This window comes from Arachis stenosperma, chromosome 3, assembly GCF_014773155.1.
Source record: "Arachis stenosperma cultivar V10309 chromosome 3, arast.V10309.gnm1.PFL2, whole genome shotgun sequence".
Taxonomy (NCBI): domain Eukaryota; kingdom Viridiplantae; phylum Streptophyta; class Magnoliopsida; order Fabales; family Fabaceae; genus Arachis; species Arachis stenosperma.
The window spans coordinates 58,849,292-58,857,601 of record NC_080379.1 but is presented as its reverse complement, the minus strand read 5'-3'; the positions used below and the strand labels follow the sequence as shown (position 1 = coordinate 58,857,601).

At 40.5% G+C, this 8,310-nt stretch overlaps 1 non-coding gene across 1 annotated transcript; it reads right to left on the bottom strand.

Annotated features, from left to right (window-relative positions):
- Positions 1 to 1,491: 1,491 nt before the first annotated feature.
- On the bottom strand, positions 1,492 to 1,599 carry LOC130971636 (small nucleolar RNA R71). The gene has a single exon (XR_009082848.1). It is a non-coding gene; the product is annotated as a small nucleolar RNA R71 (small nucleolar RNA).
- Between the last annotated feature and the right edge of the window lie 6,711 nt (positions 1,600 to 8,310).

The following is an 8,310-nucleotide window of genomic DNA, read 5'->3' as shown; positions in this document are numbered from 1 at the left end:
TTAAAAATCCAAAAATATTTTTAATTTGTGTCTTTTCAAGTCAATGATACAAAGAATTGAAGATTCAGAACATACTGCAGAGGAATTATACAGAAAAAGCTGAGCATTCAAAAATGCCCAGTAAAGAAGACAGACTGGCGTTTAAACGCCAGCCAGGGTGCCTGGCTGGGCGTTTAACGCCCAAAAGGGTAGTAGTTTGGGCGTTAAACGCCAGAATGTGCACCATTCTGGGCGTTTAACGCCAGGATGGCAAAAGGGGAAGATTTTGTTTTCAAAATCATATTTTTTTCAAGTTTTCAAAGTTCTTCAAAATCAAATCTTTTTCAAATCATATCTTTTCAATCAAATGTTTTCAAAATCAATTTCTTTCCTTTTTCAAAGATACTTACTAACAATTAATGATTTGATTGAACATTTTTTTGCCTTTTCTGTTGAGGAAGGTTTTATGTTTGAATCATATCTTTTCTTGTTAGGCAAGTCATTAATTTTTTTAAAATCAAATCTTTCTAAAAATTGTTTTCAAATCATATCTTTTAAAATTGTTTTCAAATCATATCTTTTCAATCATATCTTTTTAAAACCATAATTTTTCAATCACATCTTTTTCAAAATAAGTTTTCAATCATATCTTTTTGATTTCTAATTTCAAATCTTTTTCAAAAATCACTTGATTCTTTTTCTATTCTTAGTTTTTGAGAATCAATTAGTGTTTTTCAAAATGTTTTCAAAATCTTTTACTTAAATTTTCGAAAATTACTTCCCTTCTTCTCACATCCTTCTATTTTTTGACTAACACTATCCCTTAATGCAAAATTCGAACTCCATCTTCTTTGATAAGTTCGAATTTTCTACTTCTGTCTTCTATTCCTCTTCTTCCTCTGACACCTCAAGGAATCTCTATACTGTGATATACAGGATTCCATATTTTCTTATTCTCTTCTCTTTTATATGAGCAGGAACAAAGACAAAAGCATTCTTGTTGAAGCTAACCCTGAACCTGAGAGGACCTTGAAGCGAAAGCTAAGAGAAGCTAAGGCTCAACTCTCTTTAGAGCACCTGACCGAATTCTTCAAGGAAGAAGAACAAATGGCAGCCGAAAACAACAACAATGCCAACAATGCAAGGAAGGTGCTTGGTGACTTTACTGCACCTACTCCTGATTTCTATAGGAGAAACATCTCTATCCCTGCCATTGGAGCAAACAACTTTGAGCTTAAGCCTCAATTAGTTTCTCTAATGCAACAGAATTGCAAGTTTCATGGACTTCCAATGGAAGATCCTCATCAGTTTTTAGCTGAGTTCTTGCAAATCTGTGACACAGTCAAGACTAATGGGGTTAACCCTGAGGTCTATAGACTGATGCTATTCCCTTTTGCTGTGAGAGACAGAGCTAGAATATGGTTGGACTCTCAACCTAAAGAAAGCCTGGACTCTTGGGAAAAGCTAGTCAATGCCTTCTTGGCAAAGTTCTTTCCACCACAAAGATGGAGTAAGCTTAGAGTGGAAGTTCAAACCTTCAGACAGAAGGATGGAGAATCCCTCTATGAAGCTTGGGAAAGATACAAACAATTAATCAGAAGATGTCCCTCTGACATGCTTTCTGAATGGAGCATCATAGGTATTTTCTATGATGGTCTCTCTGAACTATCCAAGATGTCTTTGGATAGCTCTGCTGGAGGATCTCTTCATCTGAAGAAGACGCCTGCAGAAGCTCAAGAATTGATTGAAATGGTTGCAAATAACCAATTCATGTACACTTCTGAAAGGAATCCTGTGAACAATGGGACTAGTCAGAAGAAAGGAGCTCTTGAGATTGACACTCTGAATGCCATTTTGGCTCAGAACAAGATATTGACTCAACAAGTCAATTTGATTTCTCAAAGTCTGTCTGGAATGCAAAATGCACCAAACAGTACTAAGGATGCTTCATCTGAGGAAGAAGCTTATGATCCTGAGAACCCTTCCATGGAAGAGGTGAATTACCTAGGAGAACCCTATGGAAACACCTATAATTCTTCATGGAGAAATCACCCAAATCTCTCATGGAAGAATCAAGAGAGACCTCAACAAGGTTTCAATAATAATGGTGGAAGAAACAGGTTTAACAATGGTAAACCTTTTCCATCATCTTCTCAGCAACAGACAGAGAGCTCTAAGCAGAATACCTCTGACTTAGCAACCATGGTCTCTGATCTAATCAAGACCACTCAAAGTTTCATGAATAAAACAAGGTCCTCCATCAGAAATTTGGAAGGACAAGTGGGTCAGCTGAGCAAGAAAGTTACTGAACTCCCTCCTAGCACTCTCCCAAGTAATACAGAAGAAAATCCAAAAGGAGAGTGCAAAGCCATAACCATGGCCGAATGTGGAGAGGAAAGAGAAGAGGAGGACGCCACTGAGGAAGACCTCAGTGGGCGTGTACCAGTCTCCTCTGAGGACCAATGGGAATCTGAGGCTCAAAATGAGACCATAGAGATTCCATTGGACTTACTACTGCCTTTCATGAGCTCTGATGAGTATTCTTCCTCTGAAGAGGAGGAGTATGTCACTGAGGAGCAAGTTGCTAAATACCTTGGAGCAATCATGAAGCTGAATGACAGGTTATTTGGAAATGAGACTTGGGAGGATGAACCTCCTTTGCTCACCAAAGAACTGGATAACTTGTCTAGGCAGCATTTGCCTCAAAAGAGGCAGGATCCTGGGAAGTTTTCTATACCTTGTACCATAGGCACCATGACCTTCAAGAAGGCCTTGTGTGACTTGGGGTCAAGTGTAAACCTCATGCCCCTCTCTGTAATGGAGAAATTAGGAATCTTTGAGGTGCAAGCTGCAAAAATCTCACTAGAGATGGCAGACAACTCAAGAAAACAAGCCTATGGACTTATAGAGGATGTTCTGGTTAAGGTTGAAGACCATTACATTCCTACTGACTTCATAGTCCTAGAGACTGGGAAGTGCATGGATGAATCCATCATCCTTGGCAGACCCTTCCTAGCCACAGCAAAGGCTGTGATTGATGTTGATAGAGGAGAGTTGATCATTCAAGTGAATGAAGAATCCTTGGTGTTTAAGGCCCAAGGATATCCCTCTGTCATCATGGAGAAGAAGCATGAAGAGCTTCTCTCAAAACAGAGCCAAACAGAGCCCCCACAGTCAGACTCTAAGTTTGGTGCTGGGAGGCCACAATCAAACTCTAAGTTTGGTGTTGAACCCCCACATTCAAACTCTAAGTTTGGTGTTGGGAAGTTCCAACACGATTCTGAACAGCCCTGAGGCTCCATGAGAGTCCTCTGTCAAGCTAATGACAGTAAAGAAGCGCTTGTTAGGAGGCAACCCAATGTTTTATAATTAATTATTTTCTTATTTTATCTTTTTTGTAGGTTGATGATCATAAGAAGTCACAAAAACAATGAAAAAAGCAAAAACAAAATGAAAAACAGGAAGAAAAACAGCACACCCTGGAGAAGAAGAAGCTGGCGTTCAAACGCCAGTAATGCTAGCTGTTGGGCGTTTAACGCCCAGTCTGGCACCATTCTGGGCGTTTAACGCCAGAAAGGGGCACCAGACTGGCGTTAAACGCCAGTAAAGGGCAAAAACCTGGCGTTAAACGCCAGGAATGGGCACCAGCCCGGCGTTTAACGCCAGAAAAGGCTCAAAACGTGGATTTTGATGCCATTTGGTGCAAGGATGCCTTTTCCTTGACACTACAGGATCTGTGGACCCCACAGGACCCTACCATCACTCTCTCTCTTCTTCCCCCATTCACCAATCACCTCAACACCTCTTCCCCAAAAACCCCTCACCTATCAAATCCCATCTTTCTCTTCACCACTCACATCCATCCTTCATAAAACCCCACCAACCTCACCCTTCAAATTCAAACCACTTTCCCTCCCAAACCCACCCTCAAATGGCCGTACCCTCATCCCCCTCTTTCCTATATAAACCCCTCTTTACCCCTTCATTTTCCCACTACCTAAACACCACTTCTCCCCCTCCTTGGCCGAATACACCACCATCTCCCTCTTCCTCCTTTCTTCTTCTTCTACTCTCTTCTTTCTTCTTTTGCTCGAGGACGAGCAAACATTTTAAGTTTGGTGTGGTGAAAGCGTTGCTTTTTCGTTTTTCCATAACCATTTATGGCATCCAAGGCCGGAGAAACCTCTAGAAAGAGGAAAGGGAAGGCAAAGGCTTCCACCTCCGAGTCATGGGAGATGGATAGATTCCTCTCAAGGGTGCATCAAGACCACTTCTATGAAGTTGTGGCCTTGAAGAAGGTGATCCCCAAAGTCCCCTTTTCACTCAAAAAGGGTGAATATCCGGAGATCCGCCATGAGATCCGAAGAAGAGGTTGGGAAGTACTTACCAACCCCATTCAACAAGTCGGAATCTTGATGGTTCAAGAGTTCTATGCCAATGCATGGATCACCAAGAACCATGACCAAAGTGTGAACCCGGATCCAAAGAATTATCTTACTATGGTTCGGGGGAAATACTTGGATTTTAGTCCGGAAAGTGTGAGGGTGGCGTTCAACTTGCCTATGATGCAAGGAGATGAGCATCCTTACACTAGAAGGGTCAACTTTGATCAAAGGTTGGACCAAGTCCTCACAGTCATATGTGAAGAGGGCGCACAATGGAAGCAAGATTCAAGAGGAAAGCCGGTCTAATTGAGAAGGCATGACCTCAAACCCGTGGCTAGAGGATGGTTAGAGTTCATACAACGCTCAATCATTCCCACTAGCAACCGGTCCGAAGTTACCATAGACCGGGCCATCATGATTCATAGCATCATGATTGGAGAAGAAATAGAGGTTCATGAGGTTATAGCCCAAGAACTCTATAGGGTGGCGGACAAGACCTCCACCTTGGCAAGGTTAGCCTTTCCTCACCTCATTTGTCACCTCTGTTATTCAGTGGGAGTTGACATAGAGGGAGACATCACCATTGATGAGGACAAGCCCATCACTAAGAAAAGGATGGAGTACACAAGAGATCCCACTCATCATGAGATCCCTGAGATTCCTCAAGGGATGAATTTTCCTCCACAAGACTATTGGGGGCAACTAAACACCTCCCTAGGAGAGTTGAGTTCCAATATGGGACAACTAAGGGTGGAGCACCAAGAACACTCCATTCTCCTCCATGAAATTAGAGAAGAACAAAGAATCATGAGAGAGGAGCAACAAAGGCAAGGAAGAGACATTGAGGAGCTCAAGCACTCCATAGGACCTTCAAAAGCAAGGAAGAGCCGCCATCACTGAGGTGGACCCATTCCTTGATTTCCTTGTTCTTTATTCTCATGTTTTTCGATTTTTATGCTTTATGTTATCCATGCTTGTGTCTTGTGATCATTAGTGTCTTAGTGTCTATGCCTTAAAGTTATGAATGTCCTATGAATCCATCACCTTTCTTGAATAAAAATGTGCTTAATTGAAAAAGGAAGAATTGCATGAATTTTGAATTTTATAATAGTTTAATTATTTTGATGTGGTGGCAATATTTTTTGTTCTCTGAATGCATGCTTAAACAGTGCATATGTATCTTGAATTTGTGGTTCATGAATGTTGGCTCTTGAAAGAATGATGAAAAAGGAGACATGTTATTGAGGATCTGAAAAATCAATAAAATGATTCTTGAAGCAAGAAAAAGCATTGCTATTCAAAAAAAAAAAAAAAAAAAAAAACCGAAAAGAAAAAAAAAAGAGAGAGAAAACGAAAAAAATAATAATAATAAGAGTTGTGATCCAAGGCAAATAAGAGTGTGCTTAAGAACCCTGGACACCTCTAATTGGGGACTTTAGCAAAGCTAAGTCACAATCTGAAAAGGTTCACCCAATTATGTGTCTGTGGCATGTATGTATCCGGTGGTAATACTGGAGAGACAGAGTGCTTTGGGCCACAGCCAAGACTCAATAAAAAGCTATGTTCAAGAATCATCATACTTTACTAGGAGAATCATTAACACTATCTGGATTCTAAGTTCCTAAAGAAGCCAACCATTCTGAATTTCAAAGGATAGATTGAGATGCCAAAACTGTTCAGAGGCAAAAAGTTAAAAGCCCCGCTCATCTAATTAATACTGATCTTCACAGATGTTTTTGGAATTCATTGCATATCCTCTTCCTTTTATCTTATTTGATTTTCAGTTGCTTGGGGACAAGCAACAATTTAAGTTTGGTGTTGTGATGAGCGGATGATTTGTATACTTTTTGGCATTGTTTTTAGTATGTTTTTGATATGATCTAGTTAGTTTTTAGTATATTTTTATTAGTTTTTAGTTAAAATTCACTTTTCTGGACTTTACTATGAGTCTGTGTGTTTTTCTGTGATTTCAGGTATTTTCTGGCTGAAATTGAGGGACCTGAGCAAAAATCTGATCCAGAGACTCAAAAGGACTGCAGATGCTGTTGGATTCTGACCTCCCTGCACTCGAAGCGGATTTTCTGGAGCTACAGAAGCCCAATTGGCGCGCTCTCAACGGCGTTGGAAAGTAGACATCCTGGGCTTTCCAGCAATATATAATAGTCCATACTTTGCCCAAGATTTGATGGCCCAAACCGGCGTTCAAAGTCACCTCAAGAAATCCCAGCGTTAAACGCTGGAACTGGCACCTAATTGGGAGTTAAACGCCCAAACTGGCACTAAAGCTGGCGTTTAACTCCAAGGAGAGTCTCTACACAAAATTTCTTCATTGCTCAGCCCAAGCACACACCAAGTGGGCCCGGAAGTGGATTTTTATGTCATTTACTCATCTATGTACTAGTTTTCTATAAGTAGGACCTTTCACTATTGTATTAGACACATCTTGGTAGCTATCTTTGAGTTTTATGTTATCTTAGATCATTGGGAGGCTGGCCATTCGGCCATGCCTAGACCTTATGCTTATGTATTTTCAACGGTGGAGTTTCTACACACCATAGATTAAGGTGTGGAGCTCTGCTGTACCTCGAGTATTAATGCAATTACTATTGTTCTTCCATTCAATTCCGCTTGTTCTTTATCCAAGATATCACTTGTTCTTCAACATGATGAAGGTGATGATTGACGCCCATCACCATTCTCACCCATGAACAAGGTGACTGACAACCATTCTTGTTCTACAAGCATCTGAGGCTTAGTGAATATCTCTTGGATTCTTCGGAATCTTCGTGGTATAGGCAGGACCTGATGGCGGCATTCAAGAGAATCCGGAAGGTCTAAACCTTGTCTGTGGTATTCTGAGTAGGATTCAATGACTGAATGACTGTGACGTGCTTCAAACCTGTAACCTATTGGGCGTTAGTGACAGACGCAAAAGAGTTATTCTATTCCGGTAGGGGAGGGAACCAAACCGGTGATTGGCAGCACTGTGACAGAGTGTGTGCATTAGCTTTCACTGCGCGGATGGGAGGTAGCTGCTGACAACAGTGAAACCTTACACGAGCTTGCCATGGAAAGGAGTAAGAAAGGATTGGATGAAGGCATTAGGAAAGCAGAGAGACGGAAGGGAAGGCATCTTCATACGCTTGTCTGAAGCTCTTACACCAATGATATACATAAGTATCACTATCTTTATCTTCTATGTTATTTTCGTTCATCATCATATATATATTTGAGTTTGCCTGACTAAGATTTACAAGATGACCATAGCTTGCTTCAATACTAACAATCTCCGTGGGATCGACCCTTACTCGCGTAAGGTTTATTACTTGGACGACCCAGTGCACTTGCTGGTTAGTTGTGCGAAGTTGTGTTTATGCCATGGTAGTGAGCACCAAGTCTTTGGAGCCATTACTAGGGATTGTTTATGTTTTGAAAAGTATTGATCACAATTTCGTGCACCAATTATCAATTGAAAGTCCACTTAAGGAGTTGCCTTAAGACAAAATATTAAGAAATCCAAAGTGGCTCTGGGCATCGATGTCTGGGTCAAAATCCTAGTTATGTGCTTGTGGTATGATTATGTCAAGGAGAGGCTAAGATAATTAGATCTGAGGGGTGCCTTATCACCCGGTAACTTGGGCCAACTGGACCAGGATTATCGATTGAAAGTCCGTTAAAAGTTGCCTTGTGACAAAGCCCTGAAAGTTAAAAGTCCGCAGAAGATCTTTCCCCTAATCCAAATAAGAAGTAAACTGCTTTCAAGTCATATAAATTCAAAAATAATTCTCATAATATTATTCAAATTTTAGTTTTTGAAAATTCCTAAATTCTAAGTGTGCAAGATTCTTGAAGGATAAGAGAAGTCGAATGTAACCATAAGGATTATCATAAATCTCACTTTTGTTTTCAAATCTTAAAAGTTCTTCAATTCTTTTTCATTAAGCTA